This window comes from Manis javanica, chromosome 16, assembly GCF_040802235.1.
Source record: "Manis javanica isolate MJ-LG chromosome 16, MJ_LKY, whole genome shotgun sequence".
Taxonomy (NCBI): domain Eukaryota; kingdom Metazoa; phylum Chordata; class Mammalia; order Pholidota; family Manidae; genus Manis; species Manis javanica.
In genome coordinates this window covers 42,324,783-42,344,936 of record NC_133171.1, presented here as the reverse complement: position 1 = coordinate 42,344,936, position 20,154 = coordinate 42,324,783, and the positions used below count along the sequence as shown (strand labels likewise).

General features: G+C 44.9%; 1 protein-coding gene across 6 annotated transcripts in view; it reads right to left on the bottom strand.

Moving 5' to 3' along the window:
- The window catches only part of ADGRF5 (adhesion G protein-coupled receptor F5), an 87,903-nt gene that overhangs the window by 56,214 nt on the left and 11,535 nt on the right, over window positions 1-20,154 (bottom strand). For 2 of the 6 annotated variants that reach the window (XM_073224716.1, XM_073224715.1), the window contains exon 1: window positions 5,173-5,530. The exons of 1 other annotated variant lie outside the window; for it this stretch is intronic. The gene's annotated coding sequence lies outside the window, so the exon portion shown is untranslated. Of the gene's footprint in view, window positions 1-5,172; window positions 5,536-20,154 lie in introns of those variants that run through there. 3 more of the 6 variants (XM_017680792.3, XM_073224713.1, XM_073224717.1) reach the window with 3 other exon arrangements.

Here is a 20,154-nt window from a genome sequence, read left to right as displayed (position 1 = left end):
CTCCTGCCTGCACCGTCCTCATCCCCTCCATCCCCCACAACCAGGCACCGCTGTCCTTGGCCAGTGATTTCACTTCTCTGAAATGTTCATTTCTAGGGATTTTGCTAGACTTTGAGAAGAGTTATTTTCCCCCCAAAAGACAGAACCCTGAGAAGTCCTCCATTCCAAGATGTGCTTAGATGACAAAATCTGGACAGTCTGGCTTTAGTCCTCACCTCATTGTGCGAAGATTCTGTAAAGGCAAGCCTTGTGACATTCCTACCCAGCCGGTCCTCCTCCTCTGTGGTTCCTGTTGGTTCCTGACACCCCTCAGCGCCTCTTCCCTCACAGCTCCTTCCCTCTCCTGGCCTTCTCACCACTCTGCCTTCTGCTCTCTCCCTCCTTCTATGGGTCTTCCTCCTCCTCGCACCGCCTCACTGTGGGCCTGCCAGAACCTCTCCTGGGTCCTTGGCTTATCTCTCCTGACACCCCTTCTCTTACACAGCTTGTCCTCTTCTATGGCTGAAATGATCAGTTTATATGAGAATTGCAAAAACTTGATTTCCACAGTGATCTCTTTGCTAAATATTAAGCATGTGTGTCTGCCATTGTATTATGTTCACCTGGTTCGAAATTCAGGTCATTCAAAATGCAACATGCTGCCTCTCTTCTACCGCTATCTCCTAACCCATCTTTCCCCAGATTTGCCGACAGTGAGCTTCATCTCCAGTTTCCCAGGCTCATGACCCAGGTGTTCCTGGACACAGAGCTGAGGGCCAGAGCGGGAGCAGCAGTTCAGCCAGTCACTAAATCCTGGCAATACTGCCACTGCTGATGTTTTCTTTTCCTCGGCCACCACACCGGTTTGTACCTGCTCATGTCTCACCTGGGTGATGGCAACAATCTCCCGAAAGGCTTCCCTCCCCACATCCCTCCTGCTCAATGAGCCAAGACCCCGTCTGTTGATTAATTTGCGTGGAGCCCTATTTTTCAGAGTTTGCTCAATAGCACACTCAAATACTTTAAACATTCCCGAATGCCCAGAGAATAGTTGACAAGCACAATCACCACCAAACGTAAACCCAGCTCAGCACCACTTTTCTTCCATATCACTTGGTTATAGAACAGGCTGACTGACTCGCAAGCTTTTATTGTACCTTCCTTTGCAAATATGTCATAAACATTAACAATGAATATCGGTTGAATGGATTGCTCCTTCAAATAGTATTCTTGGCAAATAGAATACCTTATTCCTCCTTGCTGAGCTTCTCTCATCATTTCAGGTCTTGCTTACTCACTTAGCTGAAAAAGTTGAACAGCAATTGCTACCATTTATCAAGCCCTTGCAATATGCCAGGCAGTAGGCTAATCACTCTGCATGCCCTAAGCTTATTTAGTCCTTACATCCTATATTGTAAGAACTATCAGTATCCCCATTTCATATATGGGGAAATTAAAGCTTGGCGAATTAAGTAACATACCCCAGATCACAGAGGAAATAGCGAAGTGTGTTGCCAAAGTCTGACTTCTTCATCTTTATAGCATACGGCCTCTGCTTCTCTTCTCCACACACATCTTCCTGAATACACTGCCTTTCTCTCCTCAGCTGCTCCTCTGGCCCTGCCATGTGAGTTTTTCTGCAGCAGCATTATAAGCCTTTGCAGCATGGCATTGTAATTAGGCCTATGGACTGTTCTCGTGACTCTGTTACTTGCAAGCTTTGTATGTCTGGGGTAACTTACTTAAAACTGTGTGTCCCTTCATCTATAAAATAGTCATTATAACAGCACCAGAGGCATGGGATTATTAGAATAACTAAATGAGTGAACATTCTTTGTAAAGCACTGTGGTCATAATAAACATTACCTGTTAGTATTGAAATTCTCAGTGCCTGTGCCATACCTCCCTTAAGAGTATAAGCGAATGAAAAAATAAGGAAAGGACTCTCCCGCTTTGCAATTCCACAGTGCCTAGCAAGTCTGTCCAGTGTAGGTGCTTTCACTAAATCAGGATTTTGAAGGTATTACTTTCATGATTATTATTTAGGAAATAGGCTAGATTCCAATTATTTTAACCATCATGTCTAGAATCATGCAATGTGAGTTGAAATGCTGAGCTGGTAAATAGCTGATAATAAATTCACAGCATACCCAGAGTCAACACAGGTATTTGACTTAGCAAACCTTCCTGTAGCATCTACTGTGTGCCGAGACCAGCAGGCACTGAGGATACTGAAGTAAGCGGAGTGAACCCCTCCTTGTTTTCTCTATAACGGACACAGATATTACCCTGATAAGAACACTAATTTGAGCAATATTAAGAAATGTTAGGGGGAAAGATTCTAGGGGCACACTTAATGATTAAAAAGCAGCCCTCCTTTATTGTCTATCCATAAATAGATCAATCCAGAAAGTGGTGGATCATGCCACAGAGTCATTTCTTTTCACTTTTTCTTGGGATTGAGACATAATATGTTAAAGTGACATTGAATAAAATGTATGACATCCATACTCATTTGGCATTCAAAGGTAAACATCCTGTTTACCCAGAACATTTAATCTGATTTTGTAGAATCTGCAAGTTAACAGGGAGTCGAGGTATCTACAGTGAATTCAGTGGGATTGTTTCCATTTAAACTTGGAAGACAGCGCCTCTATGGAGGAAGCTGGAAACTCTTCACTCTCACTTGCAGGTGTGAGATGGGTCTGTTCCGCTCATAGACAGCAGCAGTCACAGTCCTAATACATGACATTCACAGCGGCTGACACTTCTGGCCCCAGCTTCTCTGCTACATAAACAAGTATTGCTTCGGCTTCTCAATTTAGCCACTTTCTCTTTTATGGTTAGGACTCAGTGGTTCTCAACCCTTATTGCATAAAAGAATCACTTCAGAGGTTTCACAAAAGTGCTATGCCCAGGCCCCTTTTCCCAGCGAATCTGATTCAACTGCTTCAGGGCAGTGTCTGAGCATGGTTTTCTTTTTGCTAAGTTTCCAGGGTGGCACTAAAAGATCACAGGTGTTAGAATCTGCTAAAATCCAGACCAGGCAATAGCTTGATCTGTCTACCGATTCCCAGAAAAACTGGGAATCTATGTTGCTACAAAGCTGGCAGAATCCTGTCAATCACATTAATTCTCTATGCCACATGACTGTAATCCTCTCATTATTGACCAAAAATGGGGCTGGAAAGCCAGAGAACTGGGTTTCTTCTCATGTCAATGCCCTCAAAAGGTTCACTGTGTAATGCTGGGCCAACAACTTAACCTCTGAAACTCTCATTTTGTATTACATAAAATGGGAATAAGATACCTGCTTCGTCTGTGATGTGCTGAGAGACAAGGATGCCTCTGCCATGTGGTGGCTCTGTGCAGCATGGTGCAATGGTTAAGCAGATGAGCCAAAGCCCTCTAAACAGGGTCGTCAACAAAGCACTACAGAATGTCCAGAATCAGCAGGGACAAGTGGCCTTTTGGTTTGGGGTGGAGAACCTTTGGAAATGGCTAGAAAATACCACATAGCAGCAGAGAGAATCTTGTGATTATTCTTGGGGTTGACATTGCTTGTTTGCACCTTCTGTCCAAACCATTCCATGACCCTTATCAACTGGTTCATGGGGATGCTTGTCTTATTCACTTGTCTCATAACAAAGTACAGGGGACAAAATGAAAGGCCACCTTTTTACAGAAAGCTAAAAACGCCAGAAAATTAACCTGTCAAATGCATTTATTATCCACTAAATAAAAAGGGAGTGTCTTCCACCCTTACCCCATCTTCTCTAGGCCAACCACTAATCTGGGTGTCTATCATCTATCGATCAATGTACCAATCCGTCAAAGTATCTGTGCAGCCAGTTAGTTTTCTTTTCTTTTTTTTCTCCTTTTTTCCCCCCTCTCATTTCCAGAACATGACTGACTGTCTTTGATGGCCTTCAAGAGAGAAGCCCAAACCTTAAATTGGAAATCTAGAGATTAAGCCACAGGAAGTTATTATTATTAATAACTAAATCATTATTAAATGATTCCCTGGACTGAGAGCCTGATTTCCCTCACACCCAAGGGAAGTCCTTCTGAATTCTTATCTGGGAACTGAATTTTATTAAATATATAATTATTGTGCTAAAACACAAAAATAAAGGTAAAAATTAGTAAACCTCTTTCAAACTTTTCTACATGTTAGAAGAGCTGTTCACCCTCCCCCCATATAATTGTGTCTTTCCGGTGAGTGGGCCATGGCTTGTCCTAAGAGCTGGCAAGACAGAAAGTCGGTCATTTAACCGGTAAGATACACAGCAAACTATTGACAGGATCATTTTGGAGAGGGAAAAAAGAATGTGTACTAGGGGATGTGAGGCTTGAAAACCTGTTGGAGAGAATTCTATGACAGTATGAATATATTCATGTATTACTTGTGTAATTCAAAAATGAAAGACCAAATACATTAGCCCTTTATGAAAGAAAACAGAGCTGCAGTGAAGTGGCCCAGCCTGGTTTTCTACAAAGTAGAAGAAGATGTGTTTTAAGCAAGCCACACATCACAGAGCTTTTCCTTCCTTCTAGAAAAGTCAAGACCAGTCTTGCTCTTAACCCCAGACCTTTTCCCGACTTCCCACCCAGTGCTGACTCTAAGCCCCTTTCCCCACAGTCACGGATGGGAGATGACAACTTATGTTTCACATTTTGGGGATCACCCCTGCCCCGCAGACTGTCTGGGGACTGAGGGACTACCCCGCACCCCTCTGCTCTCCGTGGGTGCGGCCGGCCCTCACCTGCAAAACCGCAGCCCGGCTGCCTAGCCGGGCAAGTGCTCATGCAGCGCTTAGTCTATGAGCGCTCCGGTCTGATGGTATTTTCTGGCTCAGGAATGGCAAAATACATGGAAGGCAGGAAGGAATGAAGAAAAAAGAAAGAGAAAGCCCCCTTTACTATACAGAAAATCCTAAAAGGATGCCAGCTAATTGTCTGATATTCCATCTCCCTAAACACAGTCTCATCAGCTTGACCAGCAGGCTGCCCAATGCTCTTAACCGTGCGTGCTTTCCTCTCGCGACATACAAGTCACAGAGACATAAAAGAACCTCAGGAAAAGAGTGTCATAACTGGACAACACCTTAAAAGGAGTGTCCAAAGGACAGGGGGTCCTGAGGACTTGCTACAAAGGGAGACAAGCCGCAGGAGGAGGGGACTGCCAGTTACCTGCGAAGCACCGCAGTCCCACGCCGGCGCCTGCCCTGGCCAGCCGCCTAAAAGCGTCCAGGTTCCCGCGGTGAGGCCATTTGTCCTGTGGTCTCCAAGAGGGGCCTCACACCCTGTGACGGGAGAGCCGAGCAGGACTCAGGGCCAGGGCTGCGGCCGGCCAGCCTCTGTGCCCAGTCCAGCCCCGCCGCTGCCCGGTGCCCGCCGGCCCGTGACCTCCACGGCCTCCCAGAGCCGTCCTGAGAGTCTGGGGCTGCTGCTGCTGCTGGGAAAACAAGAAGCAGTTTCCTGGTCCTCTTCCCCGGACGGGGCGCCTGACTTCCCTCACGCCCAAGGGAAGTCCTTCAGACCCTTCTTATCTGGGAACCTCTTCCCTGAGTGGTTCAACTTGTTCAGCCAATGCCCCTGCTTCTTGCTTTCCTTTCTCCAAAGAATCAGAAAAATGAAACCAAAACAAATGCCAAATAGGTGAGAGCTAATGAGCAGGTTTAATGTCTGGTTTAAACTTTCGAAAGATAGCTGACAAATTAGGTTGTGTTTTCAGAGCGGAAGGGAAATCAAAATTATTGACAAGATCCTTGTCTCTAGTGGTGTCAAGAAGTCAGAAAAATAAACTCCCCAGAGTCTGAGGGAACCCAAAGAAGTTGTTAGTCCCAGGCCTGAGCTTTAAGGAGGGCAGTACAAATATACCACATTAAGGGGATTAAGTTCCAGTTCTTCCAGATTTTCAGGAAAACTCTGTGAAAATCTGTGCCCCAAACTACATTCTGTGACGTTTAAAATATCATCTCGATAATGCTAATATTTAAAAATAGGAGACAGAGGGAAAAGGGCCAGTTGACAACTGCCTTCAAGATGAATTGCAATCAGTTTTCCAGCTGGAAGTGACCTCTCCATGGTCATTTTACAAGTCAGGAAACTGAGGCCCAAGGAAAAACCGTCACTTGCCCAAGGTCAGAACCCAGACGGGAAGCAATAGATTATTATCCACTTGTTCTTAAACATTGTGTGGGAAATGTTCAATTTCCTACTCTGAGCCCTACCCCCAGAAAGTCTGATGCAGCCTGGTGCCCAGGAATCTGCATTTCAAATAAGTGCTCCAGGTGAGTCGCCTACAGGGTGCCCAAACTCTATTTAGAGAAACCTGTAGGGATTCAAACCATAGTCCCACAGATTTCGACTTCTGTGGCCTGTTCACATTACAAGACCTCACTGAGACTCACTTTTATTATGTGTGAAAGGAGTAACAATACTGCTCGGCTTATAGGCCCCAGTGAAACCTGGCATAGAGGAAGCACTCGAGAACTGTTTGCTGCTATCGAGGGCCCTGGGCTCTAACCCTCCAAGTTCCTGCCCGTTCCCTGGCCACACCACCTCCTCTCTCCTTGCCCACCTTCCCTCTGGCCACAGCTGTCACCCTTAGGCATGTCCACAGCCAGCAGTAGGACTCAGGCTTTTGACAAAAGTCAAGTATTTTGATAAAAAGAGGATGAACTTTCAAAATATCTATTCTATCTCTCTGTGCTGATACTTAACTGTATTCTCCAGTCCACCCCATAGCATCACTGGGACAAGTGGTGGGTGCCCTCCTACAGCTGACCTTCCACCTCCGCCTTGCTTCTGGCCCTGGGGAACTCCCCCCAGCAAGGCTGTGGGTGGGCTCTGGGAGGGCAACTTGCTCCCTATGGTTGGGGATGCCTCATGATGGGCAGTCTCATTCCTGCAATGGGGCATGCTTGGACATCTGGCCAACTGTGCAGCCTCTGGATTTACTATTAGTGGTACAGTAAAAGGTCATTATTATTCCAGTTGGGTTTTCTGTCATTTGTAGCAGAAAGCTACCAATACTAAAGCGAAGAACCACTATGAAAAATAATCTTTTGACCTTATATAAAATACTATCTTTGGCCTACAAGAAAATTTAGGAAGAGCATTAAAAATACATACACCGAAAGCCAAAGAGCTTACATACATCCTAAAATGTTCCACATTAATTTCTTATGCTAAAAATGACTGGTATTCAATTTTTCTATAAGGAATGGGCAGAGATACTTCAGATTCATTCTTACACTAAAAATGTACAGTATTAAATATAAGGTGTGGAAAAGGACCTGGGTCTCAAAAACGCAGAGTAATTGAGGGTTAAGGGTGCAGACTCCAGATCTGCTCACGAGCAGCTCCGTGGAACTGCCCTGGGTTACTCCATTTTTCTGGATCTCAGTTTCCTCATCTATAAAATCAGAGTAATAGCAATACTTACTCTGAGTGGCTGTGAAGACTGAAATGCTTGTAACAGTGCGTGGTATATAGTGAGCATGTGTAGGCGCTGGCTACTGTTATTCCTCCAGAAGAGAAGTTTCTGTTGTGATAACAGTTGTGCGTGTAGATTTGGTGCTGACTTGCCTCTGCTTCTGCTCGGTCTGCCTCTCACTCAGCACAGACTGGCACTTTGAAGGTGCCTGCGAAATATATCTTGTCTCTGTCACCAGGTTCCTTTGGGGGTAACCTGAGCAGATGAGCAGAAATGTAAATGAATGACATCAGCTGCGTTGGGAAAGAATGGAGCAAACCTGGGAGGAAAATGGACACTAACGTGGAAAACTTTGCAGGCTGACACTTTGGAAAGTAATTGTAATGTAAAACTAGATGTTGGCCCCTCCAGGAGACAGGAAACGTTCAGACCTTGATGTTTGCAAGGAGACTAACAATGAGGGGGACACTGACTTGCACACATCATGTCTTAAGAAACACCCCACTGTCAGAGGGAACTCCTGGGGAGATACTTTTGGTCAAAAGCTCTTTTTCCATTTGTGGTGGGTTGTTGGGTGCTGTTGACTCTCTAACATGGAAGGGGCGTTGCCAGGTGGCTGTCCCTCTGCTTCCCTGAGGAACAATTCCTCTCCCACCTCAAGTCTTATTTGTTGCTAGGAACACTCTGTGCTTGTCCTGCTCACTTTACAATATAAACAAAGACAAATAAAAAATGCAACCACCATATGGTCTCGGCTGCAACCCAGAATTAAGTGCTGATGGGGAGACGGCCCTGTTGCAGCTCTGGATGCAAGTTGCCATAACAGAGCCCCTTCTCCTGAATCCTAAGATGGTGGAACTGGTGGCGAGGCAAACCCGAACTTCTTCAGCCAGACTGCAGTGCTGCAGCGAGTAACTCATTTGCCAGAGGTGTTACCTACCTTTGTGTCAGTGTGAGGTGTCTCTTAGGACTTGAGGTATCCCCTCATTAGATACCGAGCTATTTTCTCAGGCAGAAATGCCAGTGCCAAATAGCTGTATATTTCTCAGTATGTTCCAGGCTGCTTCGCCTCTCTGCCCTTCCCTCTCACCTAGCTAACTCTTAGTCTCCCTGTACATTCTAGGTGTTATTTCTTCCCAGACCCTGCCAGCCATCCCAGCCTGAGACAACCATTCTTTCTCCCTGGTCCCTTTACCAGGTACAAGTCTCTTTGCAGTTACCACACTATATTTGAATGCTTACTTTAATGCATTGACTGCAAGCCCCTTGACAGCAGGGGCTGGTCTTATTTATTGCATGACCAGCTCCTAGTAGAGTGCTGGCATGTAGTAGGTGATCCATAAAAGCAAACAAATGAAACTGCTGCATCTCAGTTGCCATTGCTGGTTCCTCCTCTTAACACTGGGATATTGGAACTCTTCTTTTGACACTATTTCCCAGGTGACCTCCCCCAGTTTCATGGTTTAAATTTTTGTGCTGATGTCCAAATGTATATTTCTATCCCAGTCCTCTCTCCTGAATTCCTGACTCATATATCCAGCTACCTACTTGACATCTCCATGTGGATATTCAATAGGCTCTCAGACTGAACATGCTCAAGGTGAAACTCCTGATCTTACCTCCCAAAGTAGCTTTTGCACCAGTCTCTCCCATCTTAGTAAAGGGCGGCTCTATCCTTGCAGATTACCCAGACCAGAATCTAAGGGTCATTCTTGAGTCTCCCTATGCATGCTTTGTATCTAATTTGTCATAAATCCTGTTAGCTCTACCTTCAGAATATATGCATGATCGGGCACTTGCTATCCCTTCCACAGCTATCATTCTCATCAAGCCGTCGTTATCTCTCAAACGGATGATTGCCATTGCCCTAACTGGTCTCTGGGTGAGACTGCAGTTACAATGCCCTCATAAAACATAAATTACATAGCGTTCAGCCAAGCTCAACCCTCCAGCGCTCCCGCCTCACACAGGCAAAGGGAAAGTCCTTTCAAGGACCTGTAGGGGCTGTGCCATGGGCACCCCTGCTCCTCCCACCTTCTCCTCCCTTCCTCCCTCTCCTGCTTCTCTCCCCACACTCGCGCTGCTCCAGCCCTGCCGGCCTTCTTGCGAGCCAGGCCCAATTCCACCTTAGAGCATTGGCTCCCGCCCTTCTCTCTGCCTAGAATGCTCTCTGCCCAGAGATCCTCGTGTCTCACCCTCTCACTTCGTTCCCACCTTTGCTCAAACATCCCTTTACTAGTGAGAACTTTGCTCGCTGCCACGTGTCACATTTGAACCCGCCCAGTCCCCCTTCCTGATTAATTTTTTTCCAAATCACATATCACCACTAACACACTGTAATGTATTTGAATTTTGTTTATTGGCTGTCTTCACGTTCCATCCTCCGACTAGACAGTAAGCTCCCTGAGGGCAGAGATGCCTCTTGGATTCACTACAGGAAAGTATTTGAAAGTGGAACTTACAAGCAAAGCTCTGAATGCCACAGCATTAGCACCTGCACAGTGCAAGTTATATACAAAATGACAGAACAACTCAACTTGCAGACACTCCCTTCTCCACTGCGGGCTGGGCAAGTCCTGGTGTTTCTTTAAGCCACAACCAGACGCTGGTGACCTTTTTGACTCAGTATGGCCCAGGGTCAACCCTCTTTTGGTATTTCTCTATCAAGGCCAAGAAAATTCCCCTCTGGCATTGACCTGTCTTTATGCAAGGAAGGAACCGACAAATAATTGGGCAGTTTTGTCGTATACAAATGGTCTTATTCTTATCTTTTGTGTGTATATCTTGGCAGAGTCTCTGCTAATGGGAGTTGGTCATACTTATGCTCAGCTGCAGCCCTTAGGTTTTATTTGCACTTGCTGTTACTGGACAATTCTACCAATAGACGATGTTATTACATTTTCTTCATGAACATACCTTTCAGATACTTAAATTACTTTGCCATGGAAGATCTCAAGACTTCCACCTTTTGAACCTATTAGATATCTTTGATGGCCCCATTCTATCCTTCTTCTTATGCCTCTAGTGATGGACCTAGCTCTCATCAAAAATTCAAAGCACATCCCAAGTGGAACCCTGTTTTGGACTTTCCTCCCAGGACTACCGTCTCTACATTTTCCCAGAAAAGGGAAAATAGCATATGAGGGAAATGGAGGCAGATTTAGGACACAGCTCAACAGAGGTGTCATCAACAGCCCTCTCCTGACCTCTGTTGACTTTTTTAGGAGGAGGGTTTGACCATCAATGTCTTTTGAACCATCCTCTGTCTTCTGATCCCGATGTCAGTTCTCATAGGTGACATGCCATCCATGCAGCCTGAAGTGCCCACTGATGTCCATGGCATGACATAGGTCACCCACATGCTGCACCTATGATGCCCGTGATGTCAGAGTTATTCATTGATCAAGTCTCACATGGAGTCCACATCCTCAGTCCTTCCCTTCCCTCCCCCTGTCAGTATCATGGAGAAGGGCAGGGTATTTGAGGAGATGGGCATTCCTTCTGTCCCAGTCTGGGAAGGAATCTGATTAGAAGGAAGTGCATTCCCTCTAAAGTACACACATTATTTTGTGCATGCACACAGGGTGGTCACTCCTAACCTCTGCTCCTTTGCTGTGCTTCCTGGGTGTAGATGCTCTGCATCGGTGGGTATCAGATTCCTCAGACAGCAGTGAGGGTGATCTGCTAACATCTGGCAGGCCCAAGACTGGATCTGCAAAGCCCTGTCCCCATAAAGGCAACTCCTGTCCTGATTCCACAGCTCTATGCTGTTTTCAGGGCATCAACATTTCCTCTGGCCCCAAAAGAAAAGTTTCCCCATTTTTACCTCTGATTATAGAGGTCATTTCCTCAGATTTTACCAAGTAAATTAGTGAATAGCCATGATACCAAAACGACTAGATAAATATTCATGTATGTCAGGATAAAAATTAGGAAAAAAAAGTGAGAGTAAAGGGTTGCCCGGTGATCATTCCTTCCAGGTACCTAGTGGCCAAAAAAGTTGAGAGTTAACCACGGACACCTGCTAGTGTCAAAGCCAGAATCAGAATGCAGACCTTCTGTCTTCCCATGCTGTACTCTTAACACTATGCCCTGGTGCCTGCCCTCACCCTCTCCCCAGATACTATTAAGATGCCTTTTCCTCTTACCTCTCAATTGGGATAATTTCACATGTACAGGCAGGGTGTTTATACCTCTACCTAATGCCCAAGATGGAGTCATGATTTCTGAGCAGAGAAAGGGACAATATTAAACTTGTGATAAACTTGAAGTCTTTCCTTTATGACATTTGGTTCACAATTAGAAATAATGCTCAGAAGAAATTAGCCCAATTTTTCCTGCACCTATATTCTTTCATGGAAGAATGTTAAACAGTCATTTCTAACATACTGCAATACAGCCGAACTGAAAGTGTAGTGAATGGCACCACAGTGGTCCGGACATACAGTGCCAGCTGATATCAGTAGTATAGACTGTCACTCTATGGCAAGATTTGAGAAACAACAGGAAAACCTATGTCCACCTGCTTCTAATTCCTAAAATTACTTTTAGAGACAAATTTCTTTAAGTGAAGGAACAGCCTCTACTCTGACTCAAATACTTCTGAAAGGCTGACATATCTATTTCCAATGAGTTGTATATAAGCATGAATTAGTTTAAGTCATCTGAGAAGCTTTTATGTGGATGAAATAGAGACAACAGGACAGCACTGAGATTAGAGAAAACTGGGGAACAAATGGAAGGCAGACCTCGAGGAGCAGCTCTTCACTGTGTCTGTGGGTTGGCATGCAGTTTATTCATTAGAATCATCCTAGTTGTTGGCGGGATTGCTAGTGTCACATAGCCTGACAACCCCATTGCTTATGCCAATTTTCTCAGCCATCAAAACAGCCTTTTCACAGTTTCTCTTCTCTCCTCACTCTTAGCAGGAACGCTGGCTCATTCTTCTTTAAGGGAAGAGAATCCATCAAACAGGGAGGTTCACCCTCCTACACACAATGTCCAACACTCCTTCACCTGCACTGCACTGCCCTTCATGGCCCCCAGTTTGAGAGAGTCACATGTTCTGGTCCTCTGGTGGCCTGCCTCTTCCTCCACTTGGCACTGGGTCCCATTTCCTCTTCCTTCCTCAACACTGGGTCAGTCCCTTCAGCAGACAGACATGCTCTAGACTCTTTCTTCAAATACCTTCCTTTGACATGTGTGTGTCTCTCTCTCCACATTGACTGCAACATTTTTCTGCTCCCCTTTGCAGCAAATCTTGAGCAAACAGCTGAACATGTAAATTTTGTCTCCACTTCTTCACCCTTCTTCTCTGGCCCCCAAAGCCAGTCAAATCAATCTTCCTCCCCACTTCTCTCTAACCTCATTGCCCTCCTGTTATCTCTATTCCAAAGTGGCTCTTACAGTGCTCACCACGGCTTCCAGTCACTGTAGTCAACGGTCTATTTGCTGTTCTCTTCCTCGACTGTGCAGCACCATCTGACAGACTTGGCCACTCCCTCCTTCTTAGAATCCTATATTCTTCTGGCTTCTTCAGATGCTCCTCCTACCCCATCGGTCCTTCCTCTCAGTCTTCTTGGTGGCCCTCTTCCTGTACCTGATCTCCAAAACTTGGCATCTTCAGGCATGGTCCAGGGTTCCACTGTCTTTTTATCTGCACTTTCTTTCAGGGTGGCCCCATCTCGCTCCTTTCTTGAAAGAGCATTCATGGATGAGGGCAAAATAAAGATATTTTTTAGACCTCTAAAGACTGAAATGGTTTGTATCTCACTGACCCTGGGTGAAAGGACTACTAACATATGGTTAAAAAAAGAATTTGTGCCATGCACTCCATTGGTCATCTGGTGAAGCCTATCAACTGTCTCAGAATATTGCTTTTCAATGCACAAAATACATAGGATTACATAGGAAAATGATTATACTGAAATGTAGTTATCAAAATATTAAAATATGCAATTTTGTAATTATTTCCTTCTTTGTTAGTAATTCAATTAAAATATTTAATGAGGCATGTTTAGCTATCACAAGTTTTAAGTGGTAATGGCCATGATATGCAATGTATGTATCATGTAATGTACATGATCTGTAACATGTAATGTAATATAAAAACATCTGTGATTTCTATTGGTGACAAAGGCATAGGTGCTAATACTCTTGTGGTTTGTCACCTACTTCTAATTAAAGGAAATCCTAAATTTAATTAGAGGTCAGTGAAAATAAAGGTATATTATTTCCCTGCTCAAGGTCACAGAAGCCCTGAATTTTATTCGTGTGGTGTCTGTGAACCTAAGTTAAGGTTGTATTTAAGAAAGAAGGAACTTAAACACTTGAGAACTGAAAGTACTTTTTAACTATTAGTTTTTTAAATTATTAGTTAAAAGTGACTGATTTTTAGGTGGCATTATAAAAAAAATATGAACTACAATACTAGGTACCTGGGCAAAGGAACATAATAGGTGTTCAATTAGTACTTTTTAAATGAATAAATGAGTCCAGGGAGATTTTGTTTGACCTCTCATGCCTTTTTCAGTGGGTTGGGATGCACACCATCGGGGGATCCAGTGCTTCCAAAGCCAGTCACAGCTTGGCTTTGGTGGCTCACATGATGTGCACACTAATGCCCCTGCGTGACCTCCTGCCGGTTGACAGGGTCACAGGAGTCCCCCTGCAAGGATGGAGAGGTACTCCCCATCTTAGCTAAAGAGGAGAAGTAGTTTCTAAATACAGCTAGAAATCCCCAGCACACAACAAATGTTCAGTAAGTTTTCCAAGACCTACAATATGAAGGTAACATTAATAGGTCGATATCTATGTTGCTGCCCCCCAAGTGTGCACCCCATCTCCTTCAGTCACCACTCTTTGGCTCTTGCTCCACAGCTAACACTTATGTCCCTCTACTGACACTTCTCTCAATTCTGCAAAGGAATAATGTATACTTTATAAGATGCTCTTTCGAGAATATATAATATGCCAGGCCCAATGACATTGTTTGCTTGAGAAAGAACTCAGAAAAGGACTGGCTGATGCCTCTGTCTATGAAGAATAACCATGGCTCTGAAATTCAGCCCTGCTCCTGAGAAGTTGGGGCCAGCAATAGTGAGAATGGAAAATGGAGCACAAATGAAATGAATCAAAATTTCTGAAGCTAAACTCCCTAGGGAGAAGGAAAGATGTGCCTTTTAAAAGCACAGAGTTGTGGGATGCTGACAAATGACAGCTTGTGACTGAGCTTTGGGTTTGAACTGCCTGGGTCCCCTTAGATGCAGTTTTTTTTTTCCAATAAATATATCGGAAAAAATTTTGGAGTTTCGCAATCATTTGAAAAAGTGTTTTCTTTTCTCTAGCTTCCTTTATTGTAAGAATATTGTATATAATACCTACAACATAAAAATAGGTGTTAATCAACTGTTTATATTGTTGGCAATGCTTCAGTCAGTTGCAGGCTATTAGTAGTTAAGTTTCTGGGGATTCAAAGGTTATGCATGGATTTTCAACTGCATGGGGCTGAGGGGGGGGTTGTCAGCACCCCAACCCCTGTTGTTCAAGGATCAACTCTATTCCATAGCTAGTAAGAGTTTGTTACACCAAGAGAACCACTTTTTATATCAGCTGTCGTGAATTACTTTTAAAGAAAATGTAGGGACACGTAATTTCCCTATTACTAAATAAACTAGCTTCTGTTTAAAACAGATTACTTGTTTTAATATTGGAGAAAAGCATTGATTGTTCAGTTCAAGTGGCTTACCTATAGATCTACTGAATTTCCTGCATCCCCAGATCTAAGCCATGGATATGCCAGTGCCTTGACATCCTCTTTATTTACTGATCTGCTCCACTTCATACAGTTATGGGCAACACGGAGAGTCTGTGAGACCTTCCAGTCAGCCTGGTGATTGAGTTGGTAAAAGCAAAGGAAGTTGCCCGGGGTTCTATCTGGTGCTCTGAATTTTTTCTACTAGATGAGTAAGAGAATAGGGGAAAGGTACACACAGTGGCTGACTACCCTTCGAAAGGGCCTAGCAATGTGCAGACTCGACATCTTGCTTCATGGAAGTGTCCATCCTTCTACAGAATATCCCAGACAATGAGGGGTCCAGGTTTCCAAGATCAAGACCTCTCCTTACTACACAGCCCCCTATAAATCAGTCTGTCTCTCAGGACCACTCAACTATTTTTAAACCTGATGCACAGTACACAAAACAGAGTTACATATCAACAATTACATGATTATTCCAGGCCCACACCCCTCATGTTTGCCTCATCTGACCTGGAACATTCAGAGGGAACACCACAGATTATTTTTAGTCTTTTCCCGAATTCCTCTAATGTTGTTCAGTGTTTTCCATTTTATTGTGGGCCATTAAGATGCGGTCTTTGTGTTTTATGTGGCAGTATGTGTACACAGTTGCGCCTGACTGGGTCTCTTTATTTGAACCTGCTGGGCTCTCACTAAATATGGGCACTCTTATGAATGACCTCTGACCCTTGGATCACTTAGTAGTCTAAATCAGAGGGAGAACTTGCCATTAGCAAACAGGAGCAGAAGAGAGCCCTTGGCGACGAAAGGCCTTGTGACTCCTGAGACTCACTTAGGCATCTCTCAGCTTCACCCAGAGAAGCTGACCTTGCCTCGCCCTTTCCCCAGTTCCCCACCTGCTTGTCATTCCAGCTCCATCTGGAAACATCTCCAGGAAGGAAGAGCGGCACTGTTCTCTTTCTCAGCACCGTTCTAAGGCCCCTAGGCCACCTGAAAAAAAAATGAGTGTGGTGTGTGGTGCTGACCAGGGGTCAGAAGGGAAACCAGCTTTGGCTCCTCTTGACCTGAAGGAAGGAAGCAGGAAGCCCTGCTTGGGGCGGGGGTGAGCCGTCCTCTGGGACAGGCTGTCCCGTTGCCTTCTGACCCTCTCCCTCATCAAGAAGGCAACTGAAGGGGCTGAGTGCAGAAAGCCTCGGAAGCACTTCCCCTCCTCTCTCGAGATTAGAGACGGTGTCATGTGCAAAGAACAAGCTCTCTGGCTGCTGTTTACGCTCCAGCAGGCAGTGGGTCAGGCCCTCATTGAGCCTCATGATGTTGTGAGGGTGGAGCATTGTCATCCCCACATACGGACAAGAAACTCAGTCTCACAGCAGCTGACTTGGAAAGGATGGAACACTGAGTGGCTCATGTCTGAGGCCTTCTGTCCCACCTGGGATGGGGTCGGCTTGGGGTGACTCTAGCATCTGCAGATACCGGAGCATTTCTCTTCGGCTCCTGGTGGTTGTGCTGTTGGATGTACAACCTTGGGGTCCCTCTATGGTCAAATCTAGGTGCTCGTAGGGCAACATTTCAGAGTGTGTAAAGCCAACTTCTGGATAATGCATCAGTATACTGTGTGTATAATCAAATGCCAGGTATCTTCTTAGCTTTTTCTTCCAAGTCTCCCTGTGGTACCTGCCCATTGCATTAAATGTTTCTCCTTATTAAAGCATTATGAGCAAAGATAAATTTAGTTAAGCACAGTAGTAAGGGTGGTGTGGGGGTTTGTATCACACACTCTAAGTAACTGCTTAAATCCTTTTTTAAATCTCTTTTTCCAAGTCATGCATTACTCATTCCTTCACCAAATATGTACTGGTAACCAATGACACTGATCTAGAACCTGGAAATTAGCAGGAACCAAAACAACTGTCCCCTAGGAGTTGACCTTCTAGCTGGGGGAGTGCTGGCCGGCCTCCAGGGCCTTTGCTGCCCTTCACTGCCTTGCTCTGCACCCCGGGAGGCCAAGCCCACAGTCTGCAGCGCCTGGTCATGTGGGAGGGCAATGGGAAGAAGGGAGAGTGGGAGAGCCCAGCAGGCAGCCATAGGAGGGAAGGAAGGGGACCAGGTATTTGCTTGCCTCCCTCCCTGCCAGGCTGCAGATCAGCGTGGCTGTGTTCCTCCACACTCAGCCTCAGGTTCTCGGAGCCCCCTCTTTCCTAGCACAGATCTTGCCAGGCTCCTCTCACACTCCACCCCCAGCCTCATTGCCCCTTTCTGCCCCAGGGGAGGCAGTTGGGGTCTCCCAATGGTGTTAATTCTCTAAGTACTTGCCTGTATCTTTCCAGTTAACTTTTGAGAATATCATTTATTTTCTGTCAGGGCCTTGACTGGTATAGTAATGCTGACAATAAACAAATATGTTATACACAGGTGAGCAAAAATGTTACAGAGAAACATACATCAGAGTAAGGGCAATGGGGGTATGTATGTGCGTGAGGGAGTCTGTGTGGTGGGGGTAACATCACACCCTTCTTTCTCCCATGTTATTTGAAAATCCCCTCTCCTCTCTGACCCTTACAGCCCCTCATCCCTACCCCACCTCACTGGCTCAGGGATCACACTATTGGGTTTTCCTCTGGGTCCTTAACTTTTGTGCTTGTATCAAACCCAGCAGTTCAAGCTATGGGGGCTCTGCCTTCAAGGGTGTATCTCAATTTTCCTCAGCTACGTGGGCTCCCTCAGTTACCATCCTAGTTCGAAGGTCATGTTAGGAGTTACCAACAACCAGAAATGTCTTCCATTACATGTAGTCTGTGAGTAAGCATGATTTACAGTTTAAATTTGAGTTTTTAGGAAGTAGGTAGCTCCTTAACCACAGAAAACCTGCAGAACAGGTTCCATTGCTTTCTTAGTAAATTCTTTGCTAGGAGAATGACAATGCTCCGGGTGCCTTCTAAAGCCTCATGCTGTCCTTCCCTGCCTTGCTGTCCACCTTAGAGCCTCCCCCACCTGCCATCTCATAAGCAGAAAATCAGAGCAGAGTATGATGGCTTTTTACCACATTCCTTGAACCCTTGATAAAGACTGTTGACTGACAAGTAATGCTCATCTATTTCTGCATTTGTTTGTTTTGTCAAACATCTAGGAGCACAGTGATAATGAGCAACTTTGGGGGTTGCTGTCAAAAAGGAAAGTGAGGTCCTAGGAGGTGAGCTCACTAGAGATGAGTAGTTCTTTCACAGAGTTTGGGACATGTTACCCCAAAATATGTCCTCCTGGCCTACTGAATTTTAAGCTGAAGGTATCTGAGATAATGGCAGAAGCGGAAAGGTCTCTCTGATCTTCCCTGGCCCTTCTCTGCTTAAGCAGACCCCAGGACCCTCATGTGAGAGGTGCTCCCCATCCCCAGCATGGAGGGATGCTGACAAGGGTCAGAGCTAACAGTCCTCGCTCTCTCCCCCCAGGTAACTACACTAAACATACTCTGTCCCATGGTAACTTTCTGCCACCCTCCACCCACCATCAAACCCATCACGAAGGCACTTGGGTTTAACTATTTCTTCAGGGCTTCCTTTCTTTATAAAGACTTGCATGTCACCTCAAACTTAAGTTAAATAAATGAGTATGCTTTTCTCCTGTTGACGTGTCTTCATCATTCTAATTTTCAGACCAAGTCAGGGACCCTGAGACAGTTAAAGAAAACCTTTTCCTCCTTGACACCTCAAAGTGACTAATAAAACCTTGGACCCTATCTGTTCTTCTCACCATAAAAGGGAGCATCTCAGTAGGTTGGGATCAGAACCTGGGACTAGACCCCAGTGATTCTCATGGGTGCTTGATAATCCTGTGAGGGGGTCCATTGACCAGGAGTCTTCTGGGCTCTGCCTGTGACCTTCCCCCTGTGTCTCGGGGGGAATCCAGAATCTTGATGAATAACAGACTCCCTGGGTCACTCCTGTGCAAACTAAACTCTGAAAACCTCTGTTCTAGGGACTACCACCCATGTTCCACCACAAATTACTTCTACCACAAAGAACCCTTACCTTTTCTCAAAACTCACCTTATTTTTCCTTTTCCCCCCATTTTTCAGATTATAGCAAAGCAAAAACCTCAGGGGCATCCTGTGTTGTCCTTAAAGTAGTGATCATTTCCTACTGGCAGGGGTGGGAGTCTTGCTTTAACACAGTCAGTTGAGTGGTTGAGCTCAACTGGACTGAGTCTGGGCAGGGCAGAACAGGTTGAGTCCAGGTGGGCTCAAAGGGATTGGGGGGAAATCAGGAACAGGGGAGGTGGGGGGCACCACACTAGCTGCCGCGTGAGCTTGTGAGGCACAGAATAACTAAACAGACAGCCAGTCAGTGTATTTGGTGGATTTCAGACAAAATCATTATGGGAAAATTGAACAAATGGGGGTAAAGAACAAGTTAAAAAGTGTTTACTGTTTCTTGGACTCAACGAAAGTAGTTTTCTGCTTATTTCCTTTTTATATAATCATTGTTAATTCCAATTATTTTTAGTAACTTCCCTCTGAGCTCATTGTTTCAAGACTCAAAAGTGACTTTCAGTAAAGGTTATATTTGTCAGTGAAGACATGGGATGGGGAGCTTCACTGGTAAACTAAGGCAAAAAATTGGGTAATATGGGAAACTTATTAGAATATATACGTAGCCCATTTCTTCTATATGCAACAGAGATATAGTTAATGGAATTGAATATACTTTGGATGAATGAGGATTTCCACATGATTCCTGATATTTGGAACGGGGTTTGCATTTCAGTACTATAAACAGAGGAGTTTAAGCTACTGGTTTGGTAATAAAACCCTCATAGGCATTTTTATGATTTGTTGATTTCTTCTCCCAGGAGCCTCACTTTGATTCATCACTCACTTGTGTTAATGACTGTTAATTTGGCCACCTGCTATTTTTCACATGAATCTTTTTCTCTTAAATCTTAGCTGTGAGAAATTTAGTTTGTGACAATGACTTAA